This window comes from Dendrobates tinctorius, unplaced genomic scaffold (genome assembly GCF_039654945.1).
Source record: "Dendrobates tinctorius isolate UK_male_01 unplaced genomic scaffold, ASM3965494v1 ptg000223l, whole genome shotgun sequence".
In the NCBI taxonomy this organism is placed as follows: Eukaryota; Metazoa; Chordata; class Amphibia; order Anura; family Dendrobatidae; genus Dendrobates; species Dendrobates tinctorius.
Window position 1 is genome coordinate 30,236,263 of NW_027361890.1, and position 22,285 is coordinate 30,258,547.

Consider the following 22,285-nt stretch of genomic DNA (forward strand, 5'->3'; position numbering starts at 1 on the left):
ATTAACCCAGTGCGCAGTGATGGACACGTAACGGCCCTGGCCATGCCGACTGGACCATGCATCAGTTGTGAGGTGCACCTTTCCGCTCACTGACTGCTTGAGTGCATGGACAATGCGGTCTTTCACATGATGGTGGAGGGCTGGGATGGCTTTGCGAGAGAAGAAGTGGCGACTGGGTAGGTCATAGCGTGGTACTGCATAGGCCATGAGTTCGCGGAAAGCTGTGCTTTCCACCAACCGAAAGGGCATCATCTCAAACGAGATTAGTTTGGCAATGTGGGCGTTCAAACCCAGTGTACGCGGATGAGAGACTGAGTACTTTCTTGACCTACTCATAGTGTCTGGGAGGGTGAGCTGGACTTGAGAGCTGCATATGGTGGAAGTAGCGGTGGACAGGGCGGACTGAGAGAGGGTTGATGATGGTGATGGAGTTGGTGTTCTTTCTGATGGCCTAGAATCAGTCTTTCGTTGATATAACAGTGGGATTCCCTGACTGCTGTGGCCTTGCAACGACACCTCAACATTTGCTGCTGTGCTAACCGGTGGGCTTACAGTGGGGGAAACAATGTAGCGTTGCTGACTACCTTCGTTGTGATCAGTTGCACATGTGGCACTTGAGGTTTGGTGTTGTGTCCACGCTTGCAAGTGCATGCTGGTTAAATGTCTAAGCATGCAACTGGTATTCAAATTTTTCAGATTTTTCCCTCGGCTAAAGGTCTTTGCGCACTTCTTACAGATAACCTTGGCCTGATCATGAGGATTTTGTTCAAAAAAGTGCCACACTGCACTCTTCCTACTTTGGCAGACATTTTGCGGCCTAGCACGCTGTGATCTTTTGACCCTCTGGACAAGCTGTCCAGCAACTTTTTTGATGTTTGGAACCTGTCTTTGGAGTGCTCCGGGCCTGCCAGATAACAGCTGTTGCGATGTCGATGTCTGCTGTGGATGCTCCTCATCTGAGCTATTGGAAGCAGCACCCTCTTCCCCCAATGGATGCCAATCTGGGTCAACAACTGGGTCATCCATCACCTCCTCTTCTATGTCATGTGCACCTTTCTCTGTGTCACCGTGTATGGTGGTATAGTGTGCGGGAAGGGGCACCTGAGTCTCATCAGGGTCAAAATCTGGCTCTGTACACTGCGAGGACAATGTAGTGCTCTGAGTGAATGTACCAGCAGAATCATCCATCAGCGGCTGTGCATCAGTGCACTCCATGTCAGATTCATCTTGGCCTGGGTAATTCACCATTTGACTTGATAATCCAGGCATGGTATGTGAAAACAGCTCCATGGAGTAATCAGTAGTATGGCCTGCGTCATCCTTCAATCTTGGTTGGGGTGAAGGACACAAGGAAAGGTGTGGTTCATGAACATGAGCCTCCAATGACGACTCAGTGCTTTTACTTTTTACAACTGAAGAAGAGGAGGCGATAGAGCTGGAGGCTGAGTCAGCAATGTAAGACAAAACTTTTTCCTGATGCTCTGCCTTTAAAAGCGGTTTGCCAACTCCTAGAAAACTAAGCGTTCGAGGCCTTATGTAGAGAGACGATGACGCAGGGTCAGCACCTCCTGCATTCGGTCCTATTTTGCTCTTGCCACTACCATCAGATCCACCACCAACACCATCATTACCAGCTGCCAACCCCCGCCCAATTCCACGGCCTCTTCCACCAGCCTTCCTCATTTTTGGCAGAAATGTAGACAAAATCCAACAAACTATATAGTAATGTAAAACAAGGTACAAGGTGTCTATAGGACAGGGGAGATTTAGAATTTCTGCACACACTTGTGGACAGTGGACACTTTTGGATTGTGTGAGGCCCACTGATATCTGAGCGCTTTGTGACACGCTCGATGGCACAGCTGCCTGTGACCAAAGTGACGAGAGGATAATGGAGATTTTGAATCTCTGCGCACACTTTTGGACACTGGACACTTGTGGATTGTGTGAGGCCCACTGATATCTGAGCGCTATGTGACACGCTCGATGGCACAGCTGCCTGTGACCAAAGTGACGAGAGGATAATGGAGATTTTGAATCTCTGCGCACACTTTTGGACACTGGACACTTGTGGATTGTGTGAGGCCCACTGATATCTGAGCGCTATGTGACAGGCTCGATGGCACAGCTGCCTGTGACCAAAGTGACGAGAGGATAATGGAGATTTTGAATCTCTGCGCACACTTTTGGACACTGGACACTTGTGGATTGTGTGAGGCCCACTGATATCTGAGCGCTATGTGACACGCTCGATGGCACAGCTGCCTGTGACCAAAGTGACGAGAGGATAATGGAGATTTTGAATCTCTGCGCACACTTTTGGACACTGGACACTTGTGGATTGTGTGAGGCCCACTGATATCTGAGCGCTATGTGACACGCTCGATGGCACAGCTGCCTGTGACCAAAGTGACGAGAGGATAATGGAGATTTTGAATCTCTGTGCACACTTTTGGACACTGGACACTTGTGGATTGTGTGAGGCCCACTGATATCTGAGCGCTATGTGACACGCTCGATGGCACAGCTGCCATCACTAAGCCAGTTATGAATCCACCTTCGCCACCACTATATAGCCTCCCCTTGCACTGCACACACAGTGACTTGTGTGTTGTGCAGGCCAAATCGCTAGCAGCAGAAGCAGTTTTTTTGTCTTCTTCCCTGCCTAACGCTCTCCCTACAGAATCAGCAGCAACCTCTCCCTATACTAAGATTGGCAGAAGTAAGATGGCGGTCGGCGTGCACGCCCTTTTATACCCCCTGTGACGCCCACCAAAGCAAGCCAATCACTTGCATGCCCTTCTGAAAGATGGTGGTGACCCGTGCCTAGGTCATCACGTTGCCCACAGTGTCCGTGGATCCTGATTGGCTGAAAAAGAGCGCAAAACAAACTTTTGAAACGCGACTTTGGCGCGTAAGTCGCCAACCTCGTGGCCGACCTCATCCTAGGGTCGGGTTTCGTTTCATGAAACCCGACTTTGCCAAAAGTCGGCGACTTTTGAATTTTTTCGACCCGTTTCGCTCAACTCTAGAGACGACCAAGGAGGACACCATTGTTGAAAAAAAAAAATCATAAAAAAGCCAGACTGGAATTTGCTAAATTATATGATGACATGCCACAAAGCTTCTGGGAGAATGTCCTATGGACAGATGAGACAAAAATGGAACTTTTTGGCAAGGCACATCAGCTCTCTGTTCACAGATGGAAAAATGAATCATATCAAGAAAAGAACACTGTCCCTACTGTGAAACGTGGAGGAGGCTCTGTTATGTTCTGGGGCTGCTTTGCTGCATCTGGCACAGGGTGTCTAGAATATGTGCAGAGTATAATGAAATCTCAAGACTATCAAGTGATTCTAGAGAGAAATGTGCTGCACAGTGTCAGAAAGCTTAGTCTCAGTCGCAGGTCATGAGTCTTGCAGCAGGATAATGACCCAAAACACACAGCTAAAACACCCAAGAATGGCTAAGAGGAAAACATTGAACTATTCTGAAGTGGCCTTCTATGAACCCTGACATAATTCCTATCGAGCATCTTTGGAAAGAGCTGAAATATGCCGTCTGGAAAAGGCAACCTTCAAACGCTAGACAACTGGAGCAGTTTGCTCTTGAGGAGTAGGCCAAATTACCTGTCAAGAGGTGCAGAAGTCTCATTGATAGTTATATGAATAGTTTGATTGCAGTGATTGCCTTAAAGGGTTGTGCAACAAAATATTAAGCTAAGGGTACCATCATTTCTATCCAGGCCTATTTCATGAGTTAGATTTTTTTTTAAATTTTGTGGAAGCATGGTTGACAAGCAATGTCTGACTTTCATTTGTTCATTTTCACAGATTTTTGATTTTTTATTAATTTTGTGAGATTGAAGTTATTTCCATTGTGGGTTTTTCTGTCATTAAACAAGGGGTACCAACAATTTTGACCACGTGTGTAGATGGGTTATTTTACAATGAAACATGCTTACCAATGAGTTGCTCTATTTCCCACCGTTACTTTGAAATATTTAGCATTTTAGAGTGGGTGGTACGCTTTGAGACTGGTTCTATTGCCATCATACACTATTTAACCGATTTTTTATCTCCCGCGTGATAAAAACCTCTGTCATTTTCTTCTTGAGTCTTTATGCTGCAGTTCCCCTTTCTCCTGAAAAAAAACATTGGTCCTGTTACTAAATTGTCCTTCCTGGGTATTGAATTAGTTTCTGACAACATGGTTTTTAGATTACCACTAGAAAAATTAGAAAAGCTCCTTAACATGATCCTAGGTTTTCGTGCTGTCATTAAAGTGACGCTTAAGCGGATGCTCATGGTTTTCGCCTGTCAACTCATGCCCATGGACAAGGTTTACTCCTGGCATCTGTCGCTTGCCACCAAATGTATTTCTAGACCAGAGCATTGTATAAGGGTAGCCAGATCTATAAAGGAGGATCTGAACATCTGGAGTATTTTCCTTCAGAGCTACAGTGGTCATATCAGTTGTCAAACAATGGAAGAGCCCAATGTCCAATAAGAGTTGTTTACCGATTCTTCCTGGTCATCTGTTCTTTGGTGCTATTTTCAATAGCGAATGGGGTGCAGACATTTGGCCATAGGCTTGGTACATATGTATAGAAATCTGGAGTACTCAGGCTCGCAAACAGGAGGGTGTTTCTGTACAGACAACTCTGGCATTTTAAGTTGCATAAACAACCTCACATCTTTTTGTCCATTTTGGTGCTACTCAGGCATTTTTTTATTCGGTGTCTTCACGTTAATATTTGGTTTAGATCTCATCATGTTGCAGGGGTTAAGAATGTTTGTGCGGATGCTCTGTCGTGTTTTACTTCACAGGAATTTTGGAAACTCGTGCAAGGAGTTTTCAGGGAAGGCATACCATGCCCTCCTTCTCTATGAGAAGAACCAGCGATAGTATGTTGTCCTTGATCAGGTCTTCAGTGGCTCCCGCTACATGGAACAATGATGGTCAGGCATGGGATGAGTGGTGTTGTTTTACTAGACCAAAGTTTTGTGATAAAAAGTTTTCTTCTCTTTTAGGCAACATAGTTCAGTATTTTTTTTATACCTCAGGGACATGGCTGTATCCACCTCCATGGCTCAGCATAAACTAGCGGGTTTAAGCTTTCATTTTTGTTTTCAAGGCATGGTTGATCTTACTAAGTCTTTTCTTATTAGACAAGCTTTGAAGGGTTGGAAGAAGGAACTTGTTAGTAAGGAAAGTCGGCACCTCATTTCTTATTCTGTTAGGCTGCTTGATTGCTGCTGCCCAAACAGTTTGTTCAGACAGATATGAGGTATCTTTAGATAGTGCAGCTTTTTCCTTAAGTTACTGTTACATTTAGCAATGCACCAGCGGTCCCGACAACGATACGACCAGGTCAGGATCGCTTGTGGATCGCTGAATGGTCGCTAGTGAACTGCCAAACAGGCAGATCTCACCAGAGATGCAGCAGCGGTCGGCGGTCGTTACTTACCTGTCACACGCAGCTCTGATGACGTCTTCCGTCCACGTCCATGCATCGCTCGTCGGCGCCAGCCATAAGCCGGCGATGAGAAATGGATCAGGACGATCTCGCGCGATCAGAATTGGTGACGCTTTAGCGATATCGCTAGCGATCTCACTATGTGTGAAAGGGTCTTTAGCTTTTCTGGGGTCCTTCAAGTAGACAAGCTTGTTGCACCATCTAAAGTGAAATCAAGGGGTTTGTTAAAAGGCGATGTCATCATTGGCAATGAGTCAATTTGTGTTCATCGTTCCAAGACAGATCAGTTCAGTCTTTGCACTTTAGACTAAGAAGCAAAAGCCCAAACAAAAAAGTGGGATGCACAACTGATGCAATGTAATAGGGAGAGTATATATAAAACATATAACTATTAGGAAACTCGGAAATACAAAAGAATGAAACATTAAAAACACTTAAAAACATGTATACAATATGGTAATCATCCAACACCCCTGAATAATGTATGTAAAGAACAACAAGCATGCAAAGTTCCACTGGTGTATAAGTAGACCGAGCAAGTGTTGATTAGCAATCATGTATCACAAAGTCACAAAAAAATATGAAATGCAAATCCATATATACATGCTATAATACAAAGGGCTCTTTGGCTAGAGACCAGTCACAAAGATGCAGCCAGTTAGACAGCGACCGCACAAACACCACTAAAATGTTTGCGTCTCTATTATTCAGTCGTGGCACTTGGCTTCCGCTTAAAAGGGTCGAAGGTGCTGTGTGCTCCATTTGTGTGGTTCTTGATTAATTTGTCTTTTTGTCCAATGGGTATAACTTTTTTAACTCATTCCGACGGTAGCTCTTAACCCATTTTCAGTTTCAGTCCATATTACAGCGCTGTTTAGCTTTTGTGTGCACTTGCCCTAGTGAATTTGGTACTTATTAATTTAGAATCGGCGTGGCTATGGAGGCATCCAGGGCAGGCCTATCTAGTGTAGAAGTTCAAAGGACTGGTCATTGGAAATCTGAATGTTTTGCAATTTATATCCACTCTGAACTTTTAAACTATCATTTATCTTTTAGGTTGTTGGAAGCCAATGGTATGTTTTTTGGGACCTTCCTATGTCTTTTGGGCAGTGCAAAGGGACAAATGCAGACCTGGTGGCAAGAATCTGGGATTTTGGAATATCGAAGTGATGTGGAGATGAATCCAGGGTTTAACCTTGTCCCAGATTTTACCTGAGGTTTTGGAGGTCTGAAAAATATCTGGTTCTACAATTGACCTCTGCTTTCTAAAAATGGCTGAACTCATTACTTTGAGTGCAGATCTAAAGCGTATTGTATCTTCCCAGAAATAGTTTTGGTATGGTCGGAAATCATTCCGCGAGTCACCTGGCAAGGAGCCAGGGATGCTTTAGTTATACGCCAGGCCCGTAGAACTATTAATTGTCGAGTTTTGCATTTTGTCAAGTTCACTTCGGATGTGTTAAATTGTCACATGCATATATTTCTTTCCGGCCTTCAGGACAGAGTCGAACAAGGATTATTTTTGCTAAGTGGGGGTCGAGGCTCGGTATGGGTTTACACAAGCCCCTCTGTGGAGGTAAAATATCTGGAGGTTTAAAGGAACTGAAGACGGACTTGCTCTCCGGGATTCTGCTGGTGCATACCGATTCGGTTCCCTGCTGGTTTAAAAAATAGTTGGTAAAATAATATTTAAATAAAGGTGTGTCTGACTCTGTCCATCAAAAGTTAAATATGTTTCACTGTATTTTTACAATGGGGGAGTCAAGTTTATTGGCTTATACGTTTGTTCATATCAACAGTCTAGTGGAAAATAATCCTCATAGGAAAGGGATGCTTGACTGGTGAGATAGGCTGTCCTTTTCCCAGCTGTGGCACTGTCCCTCCACTCACTTTTAGTTTCCTTTTTGTGCTTTGTCCCGGGTTTAACCTCAGCCGTACCATCTTAGTGCCTTGAAAGGGGTTTTAGTTATACTTTCAGGCTCTGTCTGACAGTTGTCTGCTCTCCCCTTGTTCAACTTCCCCCAAATCCCGTTTTATGCTAATATTCAGTCTCCCAATAATAAAACCAACATTCCCAGTATTTTTCTCCCTCTTCTCCATTACCCGCTTTAAAGGAGCCTCTCTCCCTCCCCTTATTTTATACATTTATATATAAAATAAAACTTTTTTTTTCATTTTTTAAAGAAGTTTTAGGAGTTGTTATACCGTTTTGTTTTGTATTCACTTACAGCTGGCGGTAAAATATCTGGTTGGAGATTTAAAGGAACTGAAGAAGGACTTGCTCTCCAGGAATCCGCTGGTGTATACAGTTTCGGTTCCCTACTGGTTTAAAAAATAGTTGGCAAAATAATCTTTAAATAAAGCTGTGGCTGACTCCATGCATCAAAGTTAAATATGTTTCAGGGTATTTTCACAATGGGGGGAATCAAGTTTCTTGGGTACATGTTTGTTCATGTCAACAGTCCCTGTTATTTACTTGGATTGTGAAATAGCTTAATAAAACACTTTGAAATATAAAAATTGGACCACAGGAACAACATGGCATCAAATTGTTCGTTTAGTCTTTGTTTATTTTTTTACATTAATGATGTAGCCCATTTTATTACTACAGGCACTTACGGGTCTCAATACTGTATGAACAAGTGGTATAAAAAAACAAGAGAGCCTGAGAAATCTCCGGCCATTTTCTACATTTTCTTCTGATCTCTGCTAAACCCCTTCAAGCCACATTGAGGCCTAGCATAAAAACAGGACAAATGGGGACCAGTAGTTATTTACAGCAGGATACAAAAACATTTTGGAGCCTGGAAACCATTTTTCATTTCTCACACCAAGACAGAATGCATCAAGGTTTAATTACTATATGTGTTAGGGCTGGCGAAACGCACCAAATAATAAAAGAAGGTAATAAGGTGCGTTCGCAGCCCGAGGTCCATCGTGCAGGGGTGGTAAACTGCTGCTCAGTAATGGCGGACGCTATATGGTGGTATAATAGAAGAACACCTGCGGGTTAATGTCACCGGGTGAGTACAGGGGCAGACTCTGTTGCTTCACAGAGCCGCACTACCGCTGAACATAAATGCCGGAGCCTGTTAAAGTTCACAGAGCTCGGCAAGGTAAACGCTCAGTATAAGGTCACAGAACTCCGCCCCAAGGACATAGGGTCAGAGGTCCTCTAGACCTACTAAGCGTGCGGCGTCGCAAACTGCGGATGCCACTAATTGACGCTGGCGACCGTGGAGTGGCGTTGATGCCAGTCTCTGACTCTGCCTCATACTTGATCCTCAGCCTGGGCGCTAACAGGCTAGGCTACACAACACATGCGTACCAAGGGTAGGGGTTTCATAATGAGTCATTCACCTGAGACATTCATACATGCATACAACACTCACTCCACATGGTCTATAATCCTGTTCTATATTAGCGCATGGCCAGGCGGCTATGCGAACCTTTTATAGTTGCAGCCTTCCGGGACCTTCCTGGTGGTCCAATCGGAGCAGCAACAGGACCCGAGCATGTGACCTCCGACCTCCAATGAGAGGTCATCCCATGGGCATGCTCAATAGGAGAAAAGCAGGACTTAGCCCCAGGAGCGTCTGCTTTCCGCTGGCTCATGCATGGTACAATACCTGAGCCTGGAGGAGCAACCAGACGCCTAGCATTAGCCTGGGCAAGTCACTGGGACCTACATCTCTGCTGAGCAGGAACCTCTGTGGCTGTAGAAGAATGGGAGACTGCAGAGGACATGGCTTGAGATTCCCCCTGTGCAGTGGTGGGAACTCAACGCCTAACAATATGATTACACTATGTAATTCCAGCAGCGGATTTGTCTTAATTGAATCTGTTTTTCTAGTAATTTAAACTACACATCTGACAACATGTAAAAAGCCTTTCTTTGCGTTTAATAATGAGAACATCATATCTAATGTCAGTCTCAAGGTCACTAATACACATAATAATATAAAAGGCAAGTGTAAAATTGCTTGTGCTGCTGATGTTCCTTATATATACCAATCCAATGCATTGAGATGCTACAACTTTCAACATTGAAATTGCAGCACTGAGAAGGAAAAGTTGTGGAATTAGGGAAATTACAGGATGGACAGATATGTTAAAGATATGCAAATGATGAAAAAATGGAAACAACATTTTCAAAACATCTGTTTATTTATTCAGTATTGATTATGAATACCACACAGTAAAATACCCGCTCTTAAGCTCAAATGGAGTAAGGAAGGTTTAAGATGAAAAGCGAATATCAAAAATTGCTGAAGAAAAATAGACATGAGTAACATGATGAGGCTGTGTGGACCTCAGATGCTGGACATGGGAAGGCCTCACTCAATGGTAATTACCTGCACGCAACCTCCGATCCTCACAAGATCTCCTTCTCTACTCCCCGCTTATCTCCTCTTCCCACAATCGCATACATTTCCCCCGTGCGTCACCCCTACTCTGGAACTCTCTACCACAACATATCAGACTCTCGCCTACCATGGAAACCTTCAAAAAGAACCTGAAGACCCACCTCTTCCGACAAGCCTACAACCTGCGGTAACCACCGATCGACCAAACCGCTGCACAACAAGCTCTACCCTCGCCTACTGTATCCTCACCCATCCCTTGTAGAATGTGAGCCCTCATGGGCAGGGTTCTCTCTCCTCCTGTACCACTTGTGACTTGTAGTGTTTAAGATTACTGTACTTCTTTTTATTATGTATACCCCTCCTCACATGTAAAACGCCAAAGAATAAATGGCGCTATAATAATAAATAATAATAATATTACAGTTACATGTGAAAAAATATCAACTTAATTGCAAAATTACTTATTTAAAGAGAAAGAAAAAAGTTAGAAAAAAATCCATTGAGTGATCCGCATTGATGTCAGCCAAGAGTTAAATTCATAGTTACAGGTGGCTGGGCCAATAACTAGAAATTAATTCATACTATGATTTGTATCAAATTAATCTTATATTTGGCACTGTCAAGGATAACAGCCGGGGGAATCACTCAGATCACATTGCTGACACCAGTTGACAAGGGAATGCAACTCTGCTGCCTACAATCGTCAGGACAATTACGCATTTTCTGACGAGTGATGGACGAGGCTGCGGCTGCTTCCACTATTAGGCTGACAACTGGGGAACTCGCAGTGAGCATATGGAATATACACCTCATTCCAACGCATGCAATATATTATATATATACACAGTTGTGCTCAAAAGTTTACAGAATTTTTGCTTTCTTGGCCTTTTTTCAGAGAAAATTAATGATAACACCAAATCTTTTTCTCCACTCATGGTTAGTGGTTAAGTGAAGCAATTTATGCTGCTATGTCCTGATCCATCTGCTTTCATCCACAGGTACGTCTGAACCCTCTTACTCCAGAATACCCACTGCACCCCTGAACCCCATGCATTCCTCATTTTCTGCTTTTTAACTGGTAAGTCTGTACTCTGTTTTTTCCCCTGAGTTTAATTCCATGTATCATACTTCAAACTTACTGTATGCATATTGATATGCCCATGCTCCTCACACATAGTCTTATCCTTCCATCTTATTCTGCCTCTTTCTTCAGCTTTGATGCTAGTCAAATGTCCTATTAACGGCAATCTGTTAATTGCTCCCTGCTGAGAACTGTCCTCCAGCCCCCTCCTCCCTCTCAATCTCACCTGGCTTCATTTCAGGGACATTTGAATGTTATAAGTTGAACAGAGCAGGTCAGATGCGACATCATTTGAAGTGTGACATCTTTTAAAGTGTTACATCAGAAATAGTCCAGAAATCGGTCAGAAGGTAAGAATAACCACTGCTTTCTAATTTTAATTGCCTTTCCTTTCTTACCCTGCTCTTTAACCATGCTTACATTTGCCTCACCGTTTTTGCTCCACTAATCTTCACTCTCCTTCGCTATCCCAAATCCCTGCACCCCCGAACCAAATAACTATCTCCCCCTCTCTCTTACCCCCCTACCTCGCTTCATCTGCAGACACTCTCCTTAACCTCAGACCTCTCCTACTAAAATATAATACAAGTCGATCACTCTCCTTCACCCACCTGCTTTCCCTTTGTCTGCTTCTTCTTACTGCTGGTGAAATATCCCCCAATCCTGCCCCCCCCCCCCGCCTCATACATCCCACTAATCCTCACCCCTATCTTTCTCACACTAAGAGAAACTTCCGCAATCCCTCACACTTAAAACCTGTCCCACTGACCCCCACCCTCCCGCTTCCTCTCTCTGGAGCATTGTGGAATGCCCACTCGGTCTGCAACAGGCTCCACCTGGCTGACACCCACTGATACGGTCTCCCTTGCCGCACTGAGTTACGGCGGCCTCCACTTTACCTACACTCCTCGCCCTGGCAACAGACATGGTGGAGGAGTGGGTTTCCTTCTTTCTAAAAACTGCTCATTTAACCCTATCCAAACCACACCCTCCCTTATCCTCCCTTCTTTCGAGGTTCACTCTGTCCATATCTACTCTCCCTCTACTCTCAAATGGCTATCATATACCGACCACTGGGCTCAGCCACTGCCTTCATTGACCAATTCTCCACCTGGCTCCTCCACTTTCTCTCTGCTGACATCCCTACCATCATCATGGGGGACTTCAACATCCCCATTGACACCCACCAGCCAGCATTCCTCCAAACTCCTGTCACTTACCTCATCCTTTGGACTTACTCAGTGGTCCTCCACAGCCACCCACACAGACGGGCATACATTAGACCTCATCTTCACCCGCCTCTGTTTCCTACCTAATCTCACAACCTCTCCCTCCCCCCTATCTGACCACCATCTACTCACCTTCTCATCCTTGTCCTTCTCACCTGCCCCCCATGTCCAGCCACTAGCACATCCTCACAGAAACCTTGCACACCTAGACACTCACAGACTCTCAGACTCTCTTCTACCTCAGTCCTCCATATCTTCACTCCATGATACAGACACCGCCACCACTTTCTACAGCACCACCCTCCCATTAGCCATAGACTCAGTCGCCCCTGTCATGTATGGCAAAGTGCGACGAATCAATAGGCAACCCTGGCACAACAACCTCGCCAAAAAACTTCGACAAGCATCCAGGGTCGTTGAGCGGCGTTGGAAGAAAACACGCCTGCCAGACGACATCACTGCTCTTAAACAAGCTACACTTGCCTTCAAATTAGCCCTCACCTCTGCTAAACAGACCTATTTCACAAACCTTGTATCTTTATTATCTCACAACCCAAAACAACTGTTCCGCACATTTAACTCTCCCCTCCGCCCACCACTGCCACCTCCAACTCCCCTCATCTCTGCCGAGGACTTTGCCACCTACTTCAAAAACAAGACCGACCAAACAAGACAAACCTTTACTGTTCCACCACCCCAACCACTCCACATACCAGACCTCTGCCCTTCCATAATAACCTCCCTCTCCAACATCACTGTAGAGAGCTTAATCATCTCCTTACCAAATCACACCTCACCACCTGTGCACTTGACCCCATCCCTTCCCACCTGCTCCCCAACCTCACTAACACGCTCATACCAGCCCTAATTCATCTCTTCAGCCTATCACTATATTCTCGCATCTTCCCCTCTACCTTCAAACATGCCACATCACACCCACCCTCAAAAAAACAAACCGTGACCCAACTGCAATGCCCAGCTATCGCCCCATATCACTGCTCCCGTTTGCTTCCAAACTCCTTGAACAGCATGTCCATGCTCATCTTTCTTCCCACCTCTCATCTAACTCCCTCCTTGACATCCTCCAATCTGGTTTCCGCCCCCACCACTCCACTGAAACTGCCCTGACCAAAATAACTAATGACTTACTCACAGCCAAAGCTAACAGACAGTTCTCTATCCTCCTCCTTCTCGACCTGTCCTCTGCCTTCGACACAGTCGACCACTGCCTACTGCTACAGATTGTTTCTCCCTTGGCATCAAAGACCTTACCCTGTCCTGGATCGCCTCATACCTTTCTGACCGCACATTTAGCGTTTCCCACTCCCACACTACCTGCTCATCCCGCCCTCTCTCTGTTGGAATCCCCCAAGGCTCTGTCATGGGGCCCCTACTTTTTTCCATCTATACCCTTGGCCTAGGACAATTCAAAGTCCCACGGCTTCCAGTACCACCTGTATGCGGACGACACTCAGATCTACCTCTCTGGCCCAGATGTCACCTCTCTGCTATCCCAAATCCCAGAGTGTCTATCAGCCGTATCCTCCTTTTTCACCTCAAAATTCCTCAATGTAGACAAAACTGAACTCATCATCTTTCCTCCATCTCACATATCTTCCCTACCCGATCTATCTATTATGGTAAATGGCATCACGCTCTCTCCCACACCTGAAATCCGCTGCCTCGGAGTAACTGTCCACTCTGCCCTGTCCTTCAAACCACACGTCCAAACTCTTGCCACTTCCTGTCGCCTCCAACTCAAAAATATTTCCAGAATCTATCCCTTCCTCAGCCCTCAATTTATGAAAACTCTTGTACATTCCCTTATCATCTCCCGCCTTGACTACTGCAACACTCTCCTCTGTGGCCTTCTTGCTAACTCTCTTGCACCACTCTAGTCTGTCCTCAACTCTGCTGCCCAACACACCTCTTCCCCAACAAATCCAGTTCAAACTACTAACAGTGACCTACAAAGTCTATGATTCTATGATTCTAAGTCATCCACAACCTGTTCCCTCCCTATATCTCTGAACTAATCTCGCAATGTCTTCCCTCACATAATCTTCGATCCTCCCAAGACCTCCTACTCTCCTCCACACTTATTCGTTCCTCACACAACCGCCTCCAAGACTTCTCTCAAATATCCTCCATCCTCTGGAATTCCATGCTTCAACACGTCCGATTATCCACCACCCTCGGATCCTTCAAACGAAAAGCTTACAGCCTGCAATAACCATTCTACCGCCTCACCACCGCCCGAGCTGCCGCCTCATCACCACCAGAGCTGCTGCACCCCGGAATCTTCTGTCTTTTCCCCACTATCCCGTAGAATGTAAGTCCGCAAGGACAGGGTCCTCTCCCCTCTGCACCAGTCTGTCATTGTAAATTTGTTTACTGTTAACGATATCTATAACTTTGTATGTAACCCCCTTCTCATGTACAGCACCATGGAATTAATGGTGATATATAAATTAATAATAATTATTGTCAAACTACTGTGTTTTCTCTTTTTAATTATGCAAATTGTCTCTTCAGAGAGGAAGAGGACTAGAACTCTAGTGCCACCTATTGGAGGTAGCAATCCTAAAAGTCAATGTTGACCCTTTAACGAGCCTAGTTACATGACTTAGGATAAAAGCCAAGCCAGAATCTCCATTTGCAGACACTGTGTTTCGAGGTACTACCCCTCATCAGTGCAAAGTGGGAGATCTGGTTTGGCCGTGAGAGAGGCGTCTGACCGATATCCAAGAAGTATCATTTCTCCTTGAGGAGAATGACATGCTGAGCATGTCGAGGTGAGGAGACTTAAAGCCACAATGCTCCTCTGGGAAATATGCTAATTATGCAAAATGTCTCTTCAGAGAGGAAGATGACTAGAACTCTAGTGCCACCTATTGGAGGTAGCAATCCTAAAAGTCAATGTTGACCCTTTAACGAGCCTAGTTACATGACTTAGGATAAAAGCCAAGCCAGAATCTCCATTTGCAGACACTGTGTTTCAGGGTACTGCCCCTCATCAGTGCAAAGTGGGATATCTGGTTTGGTTGTGAGAGAGGCGTCTGACCGATATCCAAGAAGTATCATTTCTCTTTTTAAATCATGATAACCCAAAACATCCAACTGACCCTGATCAAAAGTTTACATATCCTGGTGATTTTGGCCTGATAACATGCACAGAAGTTGACACAAATGGGTTTGAATGGCTACTAAAGGTAACATCCTCACCTGTGACAAATGCCAGGAAAATTGTTTGGGATGCAAAGAAAAACCCATAAATAACATCAGCTGAAATACTGTACTCTCTGAAAACTAGTTGTGTGGGTGTTTTAAGATGCACAATAAGGAGGCACTTGAAGACAAATGGGGTGCATGGTCGAGTCGCCAGAAGAAAGCCAAATGACATTGATCAAAAGTTCACATACCCCATTTCTTAATACCGTGTTTTGCCCCCTCTAACATCAATGACAGCTTCAAGTCTTTTGTGGTAGTTGTGGATGAGGTTCTTTATTTTCTCAGATGGTAAAGCTGCCCACTCTTCTTGGCAAAAAGTCTCCAGTTCTTGTAAATTCATGGGCTGTCTAGCATGAACTGCGTGATTGAGATCTCCCCAGAGTGGCTCAATGATACTGAGGTCAGGAGACTGAGATGACCACTCCTGAACCTTCACTTTGCTCTGCTGTAGCCAATGGCAGGTCGACTTGGCCTTGTGTTTTAGATAGTTGTCACGTTGGAACGTCAAGGTATATCCCATGCGCAGCTTCAGGGCTGATGATTGCAAATTTACCTCCAGTATTTGCTGATCATGTGCTGCATTCAATCTTTCCTTCAACTTTGACCAAGTTCCCTGTGCCTTTGTAGGTCACACATCTGAAAAATCAGCAATCCACCTCCCTGTTTTACAGTAGGAATGGTGTTCCTTTCATCATAGGTCTTGTTGACCTATTTCCAAATGTAACGTTTATGGTTGCGGCCAAAAAGTTAAATTTTGGTCGCATCACTCAAAATTACCTTGTTCCAGAAGTTTTGAGTCTTGTCTCTGTGCTGTTTTGTGTATTGTAGGTGAGATATTTTGTGGCATTTGCACAGTAATGACTTTCTTCTGGTGACTCGACCATGCAGCCCATTTTTCTTCAAGTGCTTCCTTATTGTGCATCTTGAAATAGCCACACCGCTAGTTTTCAGAGAGTCCAGTATTTCAGCTGATGTTATTTGTGGGTTTTACTTTGCATCCTGAACAATTTTCCTGGCAGTTGTGGCAGCTGATTGGACACCCATTACGGGTAGGATGTGGCTTCAGGGGTGCAGTTTACAGAACAAGAGGAACAGAGCTATTAAACTGTATATATTTAATCCAGAAAGGTAGTGTGCATTTATAAAAAATAGACAAAGATGATCCAAAATGAGAACAAACCAGTACGATATATACAATTACATGAAGTAAAAAATAATGAAAGAGAATTAATAATCCTGATGTTGCAGAATGGCTTTTATCTTTATGTAGGGAAGCATGCCGATTAGGAAAATGAAACCCTTTCACAGTGACCTATGTCTTCCTGAATGAACAAAACTTTCATTTTTATTAGCTCAAGGCTATTCCCCCCTTGATGAGGTAACATGTGGTCTGGTTGTGGGATGTGATCAGTCCTTCAGAATTCCATGAGATCTCCAACTTAAGGCCCCGTCACACTAAGCGATCTTGCTAGCGAGATCGCTGATTTTTTGACACATCAGCGATCTCGCCAGCTCGATCGCTGTGTGTGACGGGGATCAGCGACCAGCCCCCCTGCCGGTTATCGCTGATCGTGCTCAAGCGGCCTGGGCCGTTTTTCGAACGCTGGTTTCCCGCTGCCCAGCGTGCATCGCTGCGTGTGGCAGTGAGAGACCAGCGATCAGCGACGCTGGTTGCTAATGTGAACGTCGGGTATCCAGGAGCCGCGGCTCCTGGATACCCGTCGTTTACCTTGGAAGCCAGCCAGTTAAGCAGCAGGGAGCTGGCTGCCAGTCAGCATGGCACCACCAGTCATGACCAGTCAACAGAGTAGAGTGGAAGAGAAGCTGCTGCTCTGTCGATATGATGTTGGTGAAAGCCACTGAATCACCGGCAGGAGCAAATTGGTGGCCGCTCTGTGTCGGCAGAGATGGGTGCTGGGCCCAATGGTACCAGTCTAACCAGATTTTATATAATGTGTAGTATACTATTAGTATATTATACTCCACCAGTCCAACTTTGCTGTGCTAGATCCACATTATACTTTCTAATATACAGCATGTTGTAAACCACTGCACTTAGTCCAGGAGATCTTTAAAGCTGTCTGTATTTAGGAAACGCCACAGGGCAATGAGTTTCCCTGAGCAACATCATACACAGTTCATTGAATTGTAAGACAATGCTGGTGGAGCGCGGTGTTTCAACATAGTTATGCAACATTCTCAAAGCCATGGTTAAAAGCCAGCATCTCTGGTGGTCTAGAGTGGTGAGGGGGTTAAAAGTCCCAAAATCAATTGGGCCAACATCAAATTAGTTGCTTTTGGAAGTATACTGGTGACTGGACATCTGGCAGGAAAGATGTATGCATAAGAAAATTTCCCACAGAGTCAGGACAAGGGATAGACATAGATGGTTGTCTAGGGTGCCAATTGAAGAAGGAGTACAATTTATGGATTACAAAAAGCCACACATATAAAAGCAGAGGCAAACATGGGTGACTCGGGGGTGGGTAAATTTCCATCCAATTGTTATGCTGATAATCAGGGACCACGACAATATGGGCATATGTTGAAAGCACAGTTATTGACACCAAGAGAGTTCACCCCACTGCTTAAAACTACAGACTTTTCACTACTTCTCTATTCTGTAAAGCAATACTCGATACATTTATATGCAGTTTAGGCAAAAAGAATGTCATTTTCAAACAATGGATATTATCACTGTTATTGGTCATAACATAGTGATTATTGCTGTTTATGATGGGGAAGACAAAAGTAAGCTTCCCTGCTATTTTACATGTTACTTTAGGCTATTTATTTCAAGTTATATTGCATTGCTCACTGATGTATTCCCAGAGCTAGCACATTTATCAACATAATTCCCTTCTCTGTTGAGCCTCATGTCTAAGTTATAGATCAAATAATGAAATTCCTGCTGATAAAGCCATTTTCCTTGCCCATATAGACTTCTTTTTGATCTGCTAACAAATGACCTGCTGATATGGCTTGGCGCCCCACATTTTGTCATCCATTACACTCAAGAGACCATAACTAAATTCACAGCAGGATATCTATGCATGTGTACTGTCAAACCATTATTACCATATATATGAACAGAAAAACAGCAAAGGGATAAAACAGTAACAAGTGATTTGCTACATTGGCAGATAGATTTTCCGCCAGACAAATCTCATTGCTTCCTTTTAGACAGAGTTCATGGCCTCACACCTTGTTTCACAATGGAGTCGTCTTTTTGGAAAATCCCATCCTGTTCAGGATCTAGAATGGCGAGCAGCTACATATCACATTTTTTGCTTAGCAGTACCTGACATATCAATGCAGTTCAGAACAACGGTAATACTTAACTTCCCTTATGGTAACGCTACAGGAAAAAAAACTACAGTTGATACACCTGTCTAATAAAAACAAAAAAGCAAAAAAATAGACAAAACCATACATTCTATCACTGGTTCAGTGATCGGAAACAAAGATTGGTTATTAATGGAACACATTCGGATTAGGTCACAATTAACAGTGGGATACCACAGGGGTCTGTATTGCACCCTCTGCTCAGCAGGATAACACAGGGGTCTGTTGTGGACCCTCTTCTTTTTAAAATTTTCAGCATAGCTTCATAATACTAAAACAAATCATAGGGGAGATATGCGACGGTCACATTTCTTTTGTCATGATATCTCTACATACAAGATGTGGACAGAAAGCCCATGATCAACTGAATAACCCTATCCATATATTTTAGTGTACCCAGTTGCAAGGGAATACCTTATGTGGTTAAAACATTTTTTAGCCTAAATAAATGTTGCTAAATATTAATTGAAAAACAAACTAAAAACATAACAGTAACGAAACACATTTTTGTCTCCAATATTACTAAATAAATGCTCACATACGTGTAACTCAAAATGGTGCCAACCTACACAGTGCAACCTGTCCTGCAAAAAACAAAGCCTCATATAGCCATTTCAGGTAATGATGAACAGAATATAGTAAGACAATTATAGTCTTGAAGGGATTAAACTATTCACCCCCAAAATACTTAGCAATAGCGTAAAAATGAATGAGGTATCATACGAAAAAAAGACAAGTAAATGAGATTGCACACACTTACACATGATGCAGACGTTAATAGCTCCATATTAGGGGCAAAGTTCCTTCCTGACTCCATCTGGCAATCAGACTAGTTCCCTGGATTAACGCCCCATCACACAATCTAGTGCCCATAACCTGTAATATTATATTTATATTTATTTATTTAGAAGGTTCAATAGTCTCACTGCTCTTACAGTAAAGAATCTGCATCTGTGATTATGATTAGTAACATAAAACTTGGCACTCAACCTAAGGCTACTTTCACACTTCAGGTTTTCGGCGTCAGGTGCGATCCGGCGTCATGCCGGAACGCCGGATCCGGCAAATGTTTAGTAAAACCGGATGTGACGGATCCGGTTTTCTGACGGATCCGTCTTTTTCTTGACAGACAAAACCGGATCCGTCTCATCCGGTCCATCCGTTTTTCTATCCGTTTTTCGACGGATTACGCCGGATCCGGTTTTTAAAATTGACCCTTGTGGCCTTCCGAACGGGATTGGCTACTGGAAAACTATATATAGCATGTTCCTACAGCCCTTCTTTGACAGGTTGTAGAGGAGAAAGTGCAGGTTGGAGAGAAGAGCAAGTTACTGGCGAAGATGGATGTTGTCATTTGAAATATTTTGAAGAATTTGGCGGATTTTATAGCGGAGGCGAATCGTTTGAGGGTGATTGTTCTGGAGAAGGAGAGAGCGAGACAGCAGCGCATCAGGCATCGTAGACGACGTTTGTGGATCCACCCCATCACAGCCAAGAGAATGATGCGTGGGGTCTATTCTACACTCTGCATGGACCTTCGACGAAACCCGGATAAATTTTTTGGATATGTTAGGATGAAAATGGAGAATTTTGATTACTTGGTGGAGCGCATTGCACACCTCATAAGAAAAGCGGACACCTATTGCCGCTTCTCTGTTTCACCCACAGAGCGTCTGATGGTGACTTTAAGGTAAGCCACATTTATTGGATGTGATCGCATCAGAGCACACTTTCACTGCAATCTTGTTGGTGGTAGTTTGTATCTCCAAGTGTTATAGCTCAGTTTTGGTATGTAATGCTGTGATTTAAAACTAATTTATTGTTTTTTAATTCCCCACAGATTTCTTGCAACTGGAGAATCCCTTTCGTCACTGCATTTCCAGTACAGACTCGGGATTTCCACCATATCTGGAATAGTGAAGTACACATGCCGTGCACTGTGGGACTCCTTAGCTGAAGAGTTTTTACCAGAGCCCACAACAGAGAGGTGGATTGAAATTGCTGACAAGTTTCAACAGATATGTCAGTTTCCCAACTGCTTGGGCGCTGTGGACGGGAAACATATCCGCATTGTAAAGCCAGCTGGATCGGGATCGGAATATTTCAATTACAAGAAATATTTTTCAATTGTCCTCATGGCCATCGCTGACGCGGAATACAAATTTATTGCGGTTGATATTGGGGCCTATGGCCGCTCCAATGACTCTCAAGTTTTCAAACTGTCTGCCATGGGGCGTAAACTGTATGGAAACACCTTCCAGTTCCCACCACCTAGACCGCTGCCGCAAACATCTGGTCCACCTATGCCATTTGTCTGTGTAGGGGATGAAGCCTTCCAGCTGTCAGAACACCTTTTGAAACCGTACTCTAGCAGAGGATTGACAAGACCAAAACGCATTTTTAATTACCGCCTCACAAGAGCAAAAAGAATGGTTGAACGTACCTTTGGTATTCTGACAGCCAAATGGCGGGTCCTATTGACTGCAATCAACCTCAAGACAGAAACTGTGGACGAGGTGATCAAAGCGTGCGTGGTACTCCACAATTTTGTTATCTGCAAGGAACCCATTTCCATTGAGGACACCTCTGAAGAAACCACCTTGCAAGATTACCATGACATTACCACTAGAAGTTCTGTGATGGTTTCAGTAATGAGGGACAATTTTGCACTATACTTTATGTCACCTCAAGGCAGAGTACACTGGCAGGATGACAGAGTGTGAAAGATTTGTGCCCAACCAAACTTGTGTACCTTCTGTACCAACAGTATATACCTTTGCCAACCAAAGTTGGCTATCTTGTCATGGTCTCTATTTTTAGCTTTAGGCCACAGGTGTGTACCTGGTTGTGTTTTATGCAAAGTATTTCACCTTTTAACAAAAGTTGTGTACATTGTTATGAAATCACCAACAATAAACACAACTTTTTAGGTGAAATACTTTGCTTCAAACACAACCAGGAACACAACTGTGGCAAAAAGCTAAAATTTACCCACAGTTATATACCTAGTTTTGAATACCATTTCACATTTTAAATACCCTGTATTTAACCTTTTTCGCCGCAGAAAGAAATGACAGACAACCAGTGTAAAATAATTTAACTTTTATTGAAAAATGTTTTTTTTAGTAAACTTTTTTAAAATTTTAATAAACTTGTTTAATAAAGCTTTGAAACCATAAAACTGGTCATTTTTATTTAAATACACACATTATAAATCTGTGTAGTGTGTGGTGGAAATACTGCTGTAGGGGCTGCGGGACACTTCGACACTGGGAGTGTGGAGAGAGGACTGGGATCGTGGTGGGGAAGGAACAGTTAGAGGTGAAGGTGTGGAAAAAACTACAGAATGGGTGGACATGTGGGAAGCAGAAGAGGTGGTGGGTGGTGGAGTGGAGGGTTGGGCAGGGACTGTAGGAGCAGATGATGTTGATGGCAAGTTGTATGGGGAAGGAGTTTGGTACGGGGCAGGTTGCTGGAAGTGGGGAGATGTCTGGTACGGGGCAGGTTGCTGGAAGTGGGGAGATGTCTGGTACGGGGCAGGTTGCTGGAAGTG